This window comes from Budorcas taxicolor, chromosome 21, assembly GCF_023091745.1.
Source record: "Budorcas taxicolor isolate Tak-1 chromosome 21, Takin1.1, whole genome shotgun sequence".
Taxonomy (NCBI): domain Eukaryota; kingdom Metazoa; phylum Chordata; class Mammalia; order Artiodactyla; family Bovidae; genus Budorcas; species Budorcas taxicolor.
Genome location: NC_068930.1, coordinates 68,070,019 through 68,083,918, shown reverse-complemented (window position 1 = coordinate 68,083,918; position 13,900 = coordinate 68,070,019).

Genomic DNA, 13,900 nt, shown 5'->3' with positions numbered 1-13,900 from the left:
TTTGAAAAACATACTTGAAATATTCTATTTATGATAGTATCAAAGTGAATAAAATCCTGAGGAAGAAACAATAAAAGTAGCACAAAATTTACACTCTGAAACTACAAAACATTGAAAGAAATGAAAGGTCTAAATAAATGGAAAAGTACCTCAGATTCAGAGATTGTAAGACTTAAAATTGTGAAGATGGCTATACTCCCTAAATTATCCATAGATTCAATATAATCCTTGTCAGAATCCCAGTTGATTCCTTTGTAGAAATTACTAAGATGATTCTAAAATTGAAATGGAACGGCAAGGGACCCAGAATGGCTAAAACAATTGTGAAAAAAAGAGAAATTTGGAGAACTCACTGATTTCAAAACTTAGTACAAAGCAAGCATGTAATGAAGATGATGAAGACTGTGGTATGAGCACAAGGACAGACATATAGATCAGTGTAACAGAACTGAGAATCTAGAAATAGACCCATGTGTCTATGGTGAACTATTTTTAAAATTTTAAAAAAAAATCTAAGTACAGTTGATGTACAGTGGTATGTGATTTACAGGTGTACAATATAGCGACTCACAAGTCTTCAAGACTACACTCCATTTAGTCTTATTATAAAATGGTGGCTCTACTCCCCACATTGTACAATGTATCTTTGTAGCTTACGAGTACCTCCCACTCCTCTCCAATATACCGCGCCTCCCCCAGCCCTCTCCCTCCTGGTAACTAGTGTGTTCTCTACATTTGTGAGTCTGCTTCTTCTTTGTTATGTTCACTAATCTCTTGTATTTTTTAAAGTCCACATACAAGTGATATCATACAGTATTTGTCTTTCTCTGTCTGACTTGCTTCACTCTGCACAATGCCCTCCAAGTCCATCCATGTTGCTGCAAATGGCAAAATTTCCATTCTTTTTTATGGCTGAGTAGTATTCTGTTGTATGTCATATAAATACAACATCTTCATCCATGATGAACTCATTTTTTTTACAAAGGTGCCAAGACCATTCAATGGGGAAAAGGACAACCTTTCCAACAAGTGGTGCTGGGATGATGGGACAGTCACATGCAAAAGGGTCAGATGTGCCTTGGTGGTGCTTTAGTCACTAAGTCGTGTCCGACCTTTGCAGCTCCATGGACCCTAGCCTCCCGGGCTCCTCAGTCCAAGGAATTCTCCAGGCAAGAATACTGGAGTGGGTTGCCATTTCCTTCTCCAAGATTTGCCTTACACCATACAAAAAAATTCAAAATGACACAATGAACTAAATTAACCCAAGGCAAAGCTTGTAAAACTCTTAGAAGAAAATACAAAGGCAAATTTTTTGAGAGTTTCTTTTTTAATTAAAGGATAACAGCTTCACAATATTGTGTTGGTTTCTGCCATACATCAATGTGAATCAGCCATAGGTATACATATATCCCCTCCCTCTTGAACCTTCTTTCCATAGGTAAATCTTAATGATCTCAGTTTTGTCAATGGATTCTTGGATATGACACCAAAAGCATGAACAACAAAGGAAAGGATAGCTCAGCTGCACTTCATCAAAACTGAAAATTTTTGTGCTTCACAGGACGTTGTTAATAAAGAGACAGCCCACTACAGAATGGGAGCAAATATTTGCAAATCCTTTATCTGAGAAAGGGTTTATATCTAGAATACATAAAGATCTCATAAACTCAAAAAGACAAAGAACCCAATTTACAAGTGGGCCAATCACTTGAACAGACATTTCTCCAGAGAAAACATGTCAATAGTCAATAAACAGCTGCAAAGATGCTCACCTTCATTCATATTTGGGGAAATGCAAATCAAACTAGAATGAGAGATCATTTCCTACCCACTAGGATGACTGAAGTAGCAGCAGCAGCAGCAGAATGGCTAGATCAAAAACTCAGATAACAGTTAAAAAAAACAAGTCCGATAGTGTAAGCGATGATGATATAGAGAAACTGGAACCCATCATACACAACTGTTGGGAGTGTAAAGTGGTGCAACCATGTTTAAAACCAATTTGCCAGTTCCTCAAATGGTTAAACATAGAGTAATCACATGACCCAGCAATTCTACCTCTAGATATATGCCCAAGAAGAAGACACTTGCCCACATAAAAACTTGCACAAAGATGTTTATCTACATGACGTTTATTGCCTCATTATTCATAAGACCCAAAAGGTGGAAACAGACCAAATGTTTATCAACAGTTGAATGGATTTTAAAAATATGGTATGTCCATACAATGCAATGCTATTTGTCCACAAAAAGGAATGAAGTACCAACAATTGCTATGACACGGATGAACCGTGAAAATATGCTCCGTAAAAGAAGCCAGTCACACAGGACCACAAGGTATAAATTATTCCATGTACAGAAAGCACCCAGAATAGGAAAATTTATGGAGGCCAAAAGTAGGTTAGTGGTTGCTTAGGACTGGGGAGGATGGGATAATAACGGAGTGAACAGTAAGGGGGTAAACCATAGCTAAATGGTATGAGGTTTCCTCTGAAGTGATGAAAATTTTCTCAAATTAACTGCAATGAAGATTATGTGTATCTGTGAATATACTCAGGGAAGGCAATGGCACCCCACTCAGTACTCTTGCCTGGAAAATCCCATGGACCGAGGAGCCTGGTAGTTTGCAGTCCATGGGGTTGCAAAGAGTCAGACACAACCGAGAGATTTGACTTTCACTTTTCACTTTCATGCACTGGAGAAGGAAATGGCAACCCACTCCAGTGCTCTTGCCTGGAGAATCCCAGGGACGGGGGAGCCTGGTGGGTTGCCGTCTATGGGGTCGCACAGAGTCGGACACAACTTGAAGCGACTTAGCAGCAGCAGCAGCAGCAGTGAATATACTAAAATCCATTGATTTATGCCTTCAGTTCAGTAGCTCAGTTGTGTCTGACTCTTTGTGACCCCATGGACTGCAGCATGCCAGGCTTCCCCGCCTAACTCCCGGAGTTTGCTCAAACTCACATCCATCGAGTTGGTGATGCCATCCAACCATCTCATCCTCTGTCATCCCCTTCTCCTCCTTTCTTCAATCTTTCCCAGCATCAGGGTCTTTTCCAGTGAGTCAGTTCTTCACATCAGGTGAAAACTTCACAAAATATTGGAGTTTCAGCATCAGTCCTTCCAATGAATATTCAGGACTGATTTCCTTTAGGATTGACTTGTTTGATCTCTTTGCAGTCCAGGGACTCTCAAGAGTCTTCTCCAACACCACAGTTCAAAAGCATCAATTCTTTGGTGCTTACCCTTCTTTATGGCCCAATTCTCACATCTGTACATGACTACTGGAAAAACCATAGCTTTGACTAGATGAACCTTTATCAGCAAAGTAATATCTCCACTTTGTAATATGCTGTCTAGGTTGGTCATACCTTTCCTTCCAAGGAGCAACCATCTTTTAATTTCATGGCTGCAGTCACCATCTACAGTGATTTTGGAGTCCCCTCAAATAAAGTCTCTCACTGTTTCCATTGTTTCCCCATCTGTTTGCCATGAAGTGATGGGGCCAGATGCCATGATCTTAGTTTTTTGAATGCTGAGTTTTTTCACTCTCCTCTTCCACTTTCTTCAAGAGGCTCTTATAGTTCTTCTTCGCTTTCTGCCATAAGGGTGGTATCATCTGTGTATCTGAGGTTATTGATATGTCATAAATGGGTCAGTTTTCATTCCAATCCCAAAGAAAGGCAATGCCAAAGAATGCTCAAACTACCACACAATTGCACTCATCTCACACGCTAGTAAAGTCATGCTCAAAATTCTCCAAGCCAGGCTTCAGCAATACGTGAACCGTGAACTTCCAGATGTTCAAGCTGGTTTTAGAAAAGGCAAAGGAACCAGAGTTCATACTGCCAACATCCGCTGGATCATCGAAAAAGCAAAAGAGTTCCAGAAAAACATCTATTTCTGCTTTATTGACTATGCCAGAGCCTTTGACTGTGTGGATCACAGTAAACTGTGGAAAATTCTGAAAGAGATGGGAATACCAGACCACCTGACCTGCCTCTTGAGAAACCTATATGCAGGTCAGGAAGCAACACTTAGAACTGGACTTGGAACAACAGACTGGTTCCAAATAGGAAAAGGAGTACGTCAAGGCTGTATATTGTCACCCTGCTTATTTAACTTACATGCAGAGTACATCATGAGAAACGCTGGGCTGGAAGAAGCACAAGCTGGAATCAAGATTGGTGGGAGAAATATCAATAGCTTCAGATATGCAGATGACACCACCCTTATGGCAGAAAGTGAAGAGGAACTAAAAAGCCTCTTGAAAGTGAAAGAGCAGAGTGAAAAAGTTGGCTTAAAGCTCAACATTCAGAAAACGAAGATCATGGCATCTGGTCCCATCACTTCATGGGAAATAGATGGGGAAACAGTGGGAACAGTGTCAGACTGTATTTTTGGGGGTTCCAAAATCACTGCAGATGGTGACTGCAGCCATGAAATTAAAAGACGCTTACTCCTTGGAAGGAAAGTTATGACCAACCTAGATAGTATATTCAAAAGCGGAGACATTGCCAACAAAGGTCCGTCTAGTCAAGGCTATGGTTTTTCCTGTGGTCATGTATGGATGTGAGAGTTGGACTGTGAAGAAGGCTGAGAGCTGAAGAATTGATGCTTTTGAACTGTGGTGTTGGAGAAGACTCTTGAGAGTCCCTTGGACTGCAAGGAGATCCAACCAGTCCATTCTGAAGGAGATCAACCCTGGGATTTCTTTGGAAGGAATGATGCTAAAGCTGAAACTCCAATACTTTGGCCACCTCATGCAAAGAGTTGACTCACTGGAAAAGACTCTGATGCTGGGAGGGATTGGGGGCAGGAGGAGAAGGGGCCAACCGAGGATGAGATGGCTGGATGGCATCACTGACTCGATGGGCGTGAGTCTGAGTGAACTCCAGGAGTTGGTGATGGACAGGGAGGCCTGGCGTGCTGTGATTCATGGGGTCGCAAAGAGTCAGACACGACTGAGCAACTGAACTGAGCTGAACTTGGCCAGTTGTATGTTATGTGAATTATGTCTCAGTCATGCGTGCGTGTTTTTAAAGAATGAGTTGGGGCTCCCCTGGTAGCGCCATGGTAAGGAGTCCATCTGCCAGTGTAGAGGACATGGGTTCAATCTCTGACCCAGGAAGACCCCACACGCCGCGGGGCAACTAAGCCCTGCGCCACAATCACTAAGCCTGTGCTCTAGAGTCTGCGGAGCTGCAACTACTGAAGCCCATATGCTAAAACCCGTGACCTGCAACAAGGGAGGCTGCCACAATGAGAAGCCCCTGCATACCACAGCTAGGGAAAGGCTCACACAGTCACGAAGACCCGGCACAACCAAAAATAAAAAAGAAGGAAAACATTTAAAAAAGAATAAGTTGGACTAATGACCTGGAAAGATTTTTTTTAATAAGTGCTTAAGTGAAAAAATAAAGTTGCAGAGTGTTATGAATTGAACTGTAACTCTGTTCTCCCTGCCGCCCGCCATTCATTCATTGAAGACTTAACTCCAAGAACCTCAGAATGGGACCTTGTTTGGAAATAAGGTTGCTCCAGATGTAATTGTTAAGATGTCATATTGGATAAGAGTGGGCCCCTAATCCAATATTACTGGAGTCCTTATAAAGTGAAAAGAGGAACACCACCAAAGCCAACTTTAGTGTAAATTGCAGACTTGGAGTAAAAATGTTGTGTCAATAGAAGTCCAGCTGGTAACATACGTCCTGTTCTGGTGTGGGGTGGTGATGCTGGGAAGGGTGTGTATATAGCAGCGTATATGGGAAACCTCTGTACCCTCTGCTCAATTCTCGCGTGGACCTAAAACTGCTCTAAAAGATAAGGTCTACTGAAATTAAAAAAACAAAAAAGCGAAACTTGGACACAGACATGCACATACCGGGAGAACACCAGGTGAAGATCAGACTTCCACTGGCAGAAGCCAAGGAACCACCAGAAGTTAAGAGATGGGCCTGGAACAAATCCTCCACGGGCACATTTAGAGGCCACGTGGCCCTGCAGTTACCTTGGTTTCAGATTTCTAGTGACGTTAGATTACTGGGAGATAATAGCCTTCAGTTGTTTAAGCCACTCTGTTTGTGATACTCTGTTACGGCAGTCCTAGGGAACCAAAGAGCCTCTTAATGAGGATAAAAGAGGAGAGTGAAAAAGTTGGCTTAAAACTCAACATTCAAAAAACTAAGATCATGGCAGCTGGTCCCATCTCTTCATGGCAAACAGATAGGGAAACAATGGAAACAGAGACAGACTTTTTATTTTCTTGGGCTCCCAAATCACGGTGGACGGTGACTGCAGTCATGAAATTAAAAGACGCTTGCTCTTTGGAAGAAAAGCTATGGCAAACCTAGACAGCGTGTTAAGAAGCAAAGATATCACTTTGCCAACAAAGTCTGTATATGGACCTTTGGACAAAGCTATGGCTTGTACAATACTCATATATGGATGTGAGAGTTGAACCATAAAGAAGGCTGAGTGCCAAAGAATTGATGCTTTTGAACTGTGGTGTTGGAGAAGACTCTTGAGAGTCTCTTGGACTGCAAGGAGATCAAACCAGTCCATCCTAAAAGAAATCAACTCTCAATATTCATCTGAAGGACACATGCTGAAGCTGAAGCTCCAGTACTTTGGCCACCTGATGCAAAGAGCTGGCTCATTGAAAAGACCTTGGAAAATGCTAGGAAAAGTTGAAGGCAAAAGGAGAAGGGGATGGCAGAGGATGAGAGAGTTAGATAGCATCACAGACTCAATGGACGTGAGTTTGAGAAAACTCCTGGAGACAGTGAAAGACAAGACATTTAATTAATTAATCAATCAATTAGGTTTTGGTTTTGCTGGGTCCTCCTTGCTGCACGCAGGCTTTCTTTAGTTGTGGCACGTGGGGGCTGCTCCTGAGTTGCGGTGTTCGGTCTTCTCATGCAGTGCGCGGGCTTCAGGAGTTGTGGCGCATGGGCTTAGCTGGCACGTGGAATCTTCCCGGACCAGGGAGGGAACCTGTGTCCTCTGCACTGGCAGGAGGACTCCTCACCACTGGATCACCAGGGAAGTCTGGGTTAGACATTTTAACCACCTCGTGTAATGGTCCTCCTTTCCAGCTCCCGCATTTCTTGGGCAAGCATACTCTCAGAAGCAGTCAGGAAAATTTCACAGCACACGGGGTAAGGTGAAAGCAAGGTAGGAGTGCAGCTCCTGGCGTTCTGGCTTGAGGATGAAGACTGTGATGGTGAGAATGATGGTGATGGTGGAGGTGACGGAGGAGGACGGGGAGGCGGGGGATTCAGGCATGCTGAGAATCCCAGTGTGCATTTCCCCATCCAGCCTCATTTAATGCTCCAAGGCAATGGCTCCCATTTAGAGATTTGGAAACTGAGGCTCAGCAAAGTCATGTGACTTGGGCCTAAGTTGTGGAGCCTGGATTTGAGCCTAGATTAGCCCAGCTCCAACACCCTCTTCCTTCCAACTCAAAGATGCCTCAAACACCACAGAGGTCAACAGTGGCATGGTGCCCCTGCATGCCTCTTCCCCCGACCTTGCCTCACATGTCAGGCCTCATCCCTCACCTCGCAGGGACCTCATGGAGTTCGAAACAGCCATGGATTGGAATGAAAAATCAGAAGCCCACCACCCGGTCTCTCTGCAGTTTCCTAGCAGCCCCAGTTGACTCGCATGAGGTCTGCATTATTCAAGCCCATGGAATATTCAGACTGTCGGGCAGAGAAGCCGAGACTGTCGGGGCTGGCTGCGCTGCTCTCTCTCAAAAGGCCCCCGGGGGCTGGGGACACTGCAGGGCTCTGGGAGGCAGCCTGCGCTTTGTTGCCGAAACAGATGTGTGTCGTCCCAGCCTGACGAAGGCGGAGGCGCGGGCCGCTGCTGCCACCTGATCAATGTCCCCATTTAGGGGGAATGTATTATTGAGTACTCGGGCTCATTCCAGCCAGACTCCTGGACGAACTGGCTCAGCTGCGTTCCCCGCTGGTGGGAGCACCCCAGAATCCATTCCCGGGGAGCTGGCCCAGTGTGCTGGGCACCTTCAGGGCTGTGGACACTCTTTCCTCATTCCCTACAGGGAGCTGACCTCCAGCAGGAAAACCCGGAACTCAGGATGCCCTGTGGTTTCAGCACTGTGTCACCCATGTGACTGCAAACATGCCAGACCGTCAAGTTTGAAAACCCTTGTGTATGATCGGGCCGCCCAAGATGGCTGTCTTCTTGCTGAGCCTGCTTCAATCCCCTGCTTGACCATGCCAGCTTCCCCTAGACCCTACTCACACGACTAAGCTTCCTATGTACTTGCCCCCACTGCAGCTAGTGACTGTTCTAATCTTGAGATCAGAATATCTCCACTAGGACAGTTTATCAAAGAGGAAGTGAGGGGCGAGCCCCTCTTGGTAGTTCCCCTGGTTACCGATGAGCCAACCTGACCTCAGCTCCCCCTATAACTGGAAACCTCCTCCTCCCCCCGGGAGCCAAGACTGCCACCATGTCCTGCCCGCTGTCTGACACACACGGTGGCGTGTTGCTCCAGGACCTCGATTCAGAAGCGTAAGATTCCCATGCATCAAACCACTGATGTCTCTACTGCTAACTCCAGGCTCCCTCTTGGGTCTTGAGGCTGGGCAAGTACAGGCCTCGCTGGTCTGTGGGGTGCAGTCCACCACCCTGTTGACTGTGCTAGCTGGGCTCCCCTGAGGTCAAGGCGAATGGGGTCCCTAAGCCAGAGGTGGAATACCAGAGCCCACGCTTCCAGAATCATCAGGGCCCACGTCTTCTTGAGCCTTGGCCTTCTTGCACCCTTGGCTGTGGAGCTAGTGTCAGAAAGCCAGGCGCCCAGTTCCAGAACCCCAGAGCCATTGGCTCTCGAGTCCTGGTGGGCAGCTCTGGAGACTTGGGGGTGGTTTCTTGAATCTTGGAGTTGGTGGCTGGAGAACTGGGGGTGGTTCCAGCACCTGAGCTCCCTGTCGCACTGTGCAGAGCTCACCAGCCCCCTCCCGAGCTCAGCTTTCTGGGACAGAGCCTGTCATGAAAAGATGGTTTATGGCACAGCTGGCAGCAGTGAACGCCAGGGTCTGGGGCTTGCTCTTAAAGACATGATTAAGAAAGAAATCCTGGAATGTTCTTTGAACTTTTGACACAGCTCTCTGGCCTCAGTTAGGGCTGCCACTGCCCCTTCCTTCCCGGGCTGATTTACATGGGTGGAGAGAGACCCTGGGGGCCCCTTCCTCCGGCATTCAGGGGAAGCACACTCCCCCGGGAGGGCCCCCGATGCTCACAGCTCCCTCTGGGCAATGCAGGATTGGGGGCTTGGAAGGCTCTGACTCAGTGGAAGTCTGCCCATGCTGTGGTCACCTTGCCCTCCTTCCATTGTACAGATGGGGACTCTGCAGCTCCAGATACCCTCCTTGGTCTAGAGCCGGGTTTCTCAACCTCAGCACTATTGCCATTTTTGGTTTGGATAATCCTTTTGTGGAGGCTGGTCTGTGCACTGCAGGCATTAAGCAGCACTCTCAGCCTCTGTCCCTCAGATGCCAGCCTTCCTCCAGCATGACAACCGGAAATGTCTCCAGACAGGACCAAGGGTCCCCTGGAGGGGAAAGCCTCCTCCAGGTGGGGAGCTTTGGTCTATGGAAAGGATTCCTGAGCCCGGGCTGATTCTGAGATGGGCTTCATAACTGCTCTGCCAACTCTGCCTGATGCCTGACTGACCCCTCTTCCCAACCTGAGATACCCCATTAGGGTCCCAAGAGAATAATCCCATTGTCCCTATTTCTGGAGGAGGAAGCAGTGGTCCTGAGTTTAAAAACGAGGTTTAAATTGAGTCCCGTGGACTGCAAGGAGATCAAAACAGTCAATCCTAAAGGAAATCAATCCTGAATATTCATTGGAAGGACTGATGCTGAAGCTGAAGCTCCAATACTTCGGCCACCTGATGTGAAGAACTGATTCATTGGAAAAGACCCTGATGCTGGGACAGACTGACGGCAGAAGGAGAAAAAGGTGACAGAGGATGAGATGGTTGGATGGCATCACCAACTCAATGGACACGAGTTTGAGAAAACTCTGGGAGATAGTGAAGGACAGGGTAGCCTGGTGTGCTGCAGTCCATGGGGTTGCAAAGAGTTGGACACAAATTAGCAAATGAAAAACAACAAATTGTTCAAGGTCACACAGCAAATCAGCGGCAGAATAAGGATTCAGACTCATATCTGTTTCTTTCAATTTTACCACACTGCCTCCTTGATTCCTGCTGAGATCCTGAGCTCACACAGCCAGTCAACAAACATTTATTGAATATCTACTATGGACCAGGCCTTATTCTAGATGCTAAAGCAACAGCAGTCAGGAAACAAAGACTCTTACCCTCACATAGCTGATGTTCTAGCAGGGAAAATAGTCAGAAAATGAACAAATGCCCAGCTTGGCATCAGGCTGGAAGGCAAGTGAGAGGGCTCCCCCAAGGCTGCTCAAATGCCCCCTCCTCAGTGGGGCTGAGACTCAGGGCTACAAAAGCCACCATCACTAATAAAGCAGGTGCATTCCCCCCTCACCCCCTGCCCCCAGACAGCAGAGCCCAGAGAAATGCTAGTTCTAGGCCTTCTCTCCAGCCCCCAGATGATCAGATTCCTACAGAACAGGGCTGAGAGCCAGGCCAGGGCAGCCACTCTGGGCAGGCCCTCCTCTGGGAGCTTTTCCCTTCTCCCACATCTGTCCAACTGCAAGCAAGCGGCGCCCAGCCTGGTAGCGCAGACCCAGACCCCCCATAAATTATGCACATCGCTCCCATTTCTAGGCGGAGGCACTGGAGAAATTATAACTCCCATTAACTCACATTGCACAGGCAGTCCAGCTGTTTCTCTAGCTCTGGCCCTCCTGGGTTGGAAGGGAGAGGCTTGGCCACGGGAGGGCCGGAAATGCTCAGCTACTCTGGGCCTTAATGCGTTGGGCTTGTAACTCCTTGGCAGCGAAGAGCCTTCCGTCCACAGCAGGAATGGTGTCGGTGCCCCGCTAGCTCGCCCGATGCTCGAAAAGTTAGATGGAGAGGAAATGGTCGTGGAGGGGCCAGGCTACGTGTCGCAGGTGCTGTCTGCACACTGTGCATATAAGGGGCTGGAGGCTTTAGGCCGCCTTCCAGGGGCCTTCTTCCTCTTCTCTCCCCCTCTCCACTCGCATCCTCGAGGTACCATGCACGTGGAAGCTGGACTGACCGCTCCCGAGTGTGGCGGGAACTGGCTAGGAACCACTCCTGGGGTGTGCTGTAGGGCAATATGAACAGCACAACTAGGGGATTCCACTGGACCCATTTTGCAGATAAGAAAGTAAGGGACTCATCAAGGATGGCTGTGTCTTTAGGTGCGGCGGCAGCTGGGGTGACTGCACACTCCTGGCTGCAGGCCCTTGGAGCGGCCTCTGCCTCTGCTCCAGACAACAGCACCAGGTGCCCTCCTGTGTAGCTGATTGGACCAGGGCTTGGGGGCGGAGCCAAAGACAAACAAATGGGTGGTGGCAGACTTAAGCTCTGTCCAATAGGAACGTTCCATCTAGAAGCGTGGCAACCTGAGCCAATCAGAGCCTCTCACAGGGAAGCTATAAAAGCTCAGTGCGGCCTGCTTTGGGTGCCACCACGCTTCTTTCTAGGAGGTCTCTGTTCGCCTGTACCTGCGTCCCTAGCAGCTTGGGCGTCCTGCCAGTGCCCCTGGAACTGAACTCCCAGGTGGTGCCAACAGCCCCAGGTGAGAACTTGGAGGTCTCCGGCCCAGGCCTTTGGAGGTTAGCAGAGGCCCTTGTGGTAGCAGCCGGCCGGGCACAGGTTCAGTGATGTCAGCACCGGTGATTTCCAGTGTCTGCAGATGCCCTGTTGAAGTTATCAGTGGACGGGCCCAGGGACATTGATCCGCCTCCATATTTATGAAAGACGCAGCTGTTTCTGAATGAAGGGTGCCTGTCTGCTGGCCTTTAAAGATATTAATCCTTAGGCCCAGAGATATCAGAGCGGAGGGCCTGGAACACCCAGACAACCCATTTTGCAGGCTGGAAAGCTGGCCTTGGCAGACGCAGAGTTCAGCCACTACCCAGTCTTGGGCTCTCTGTTTTCTTTGCATTGGAATTACTCTAAGGTCTCTTTCTGTGTCCCTGATCTATAGGTGGCAATAATTAGAGTACATTTATTGTGCTGGCCACCTTATATAAATTCTTTCTAGATAGGTAAATCTCTCAGTGTAAGCTTTCTTGTCTTAACCGAGGCCTGCAGAATTAAGTGATTTACTCAAGATCATAGCTCTAGAAAGTGGTGGCAGTGCAGCTCAGCTTCAGCTTCCAAACTCTGCTGTCAGCTGCCTGGCTGGCCCTTGAGTTGGGTCTTGCAGGAACATTCACTCACTCCCTAGTGTACCCATTCATTCAGCATGCTCATTTCACAGCTCTAGTATTGTCCTTCTTAGGCTTCATACTGTCATTTTTCCAGTTTCTTCACTCGCTTCCTTGTTTGTGTGTCTCTCAGCTAGACCGTGAGCTCCATGAAGGCAGAGCATATGTGTATTTTATTCATTCCAGTATCCCTAGTGCCAGGCTTAGCACTAGTCTTCAAAAAATGTTGGCTGAATGTTGAATGCATTATAGGAAGTTATATCAAGAAGTTGAGGCTTATTTAGTTGTTGAATGAAAGTGCAAGTGATCAAGGCTGGATGAAAACTTGAATGAATGAAAGGACTCATGTCCTCTCTCCTAGGCTCAGCCTTTTCACCTGTGAAGTGAGGATGCTACCACCTACCTCCCTTGGAGAGGGTTAGATAACACATACGTGATAGTCGTTAGGGCCATGCCTCTTTGAAGTTGGGTGTGGCCAAGTGACTTACTTTGGCTAGTGAAATATGCATGCTAAGTGATGAGTGTCCCTTATGCATAAAAACTGTAAGAGCCAGTGAGAGACTGAAAAATTCACTCTACCCCCCGCCCCCCGCCCCGTGACAACCATCAAGCACGTAGCCAAGCAGACCCTCTGGATATCTAATGTGACTGAGATGTAAGTTTTATGTGTTGAGTCAGCGAGCGTTTGGGTGGTTGCTACAGCAGGACCTAGCCCATCCTGGCTAATGGAGTGTGGGTACACAGAGTGTGATGCCAGGTGCAGAGCAGGGGTTCCACAAAGGGCGCCAGTGAGGTTCCCCTGCTCGTCATGGCCTAGCAGGCCGCCTCTCTCCTGGATGCCACGGACGCTGTCTAAGGACAATGGAGACATTTTCTCCCGCTCTTTCCCAGTTGGCTCTGCCGCAGGAAGGCAGAGAAACCCAGACATGAAGTCACCGCTTGTTTTCGCGAGAGAGCAAGAAAAAAGCCGTTGCAGTATTGTGTTTGCCTTATTAAGGCTCATTTTCTCATTACAATTTTCCCTCCTAATTGCTAATTTTTCCAGCTTCTCCAAGAGCCATTCGACTTCCGCCTTGTTCCTTCCCCCCTTCCAAGAGAGCTGGTGCTTCGAGAAACTGCCACAGATGGGCCAAGGAGAAACACACATGCTTGTTTTTAATTTACTTGAAATCCTCTTTTCTTGGTGCTACTGGGACGGGCGGCTGCCAGGCTCTCCGGGCAGAGCGGCTGGGGACTCGGCCCCGAGGACCGACTCGCTGCAGTGGAGGGATGAGCTGCTTCAGGTCCAGTCCCTTCCTGGGGGGCCCTCTCCTGGCCAGGACCTCTCAGTCCTTGGATTCGGTCCTTGGGCTGCAGCACCCTGAGCCCCCGGGGCTGTGCCCGGAGCTGCTCCCCTGTGCCCGAGTGCAGCCACTGTCCCTTAGCGGGAGGGAGCGGGGGTTCCGTATGTTCAGATGGGGTGACAGGCTCAGAGAACCGAGGAGCTTAGGGCAGTGGTACCGTGGGAATTCCCTGTAGGACAGTCTGTCGGTTCCAG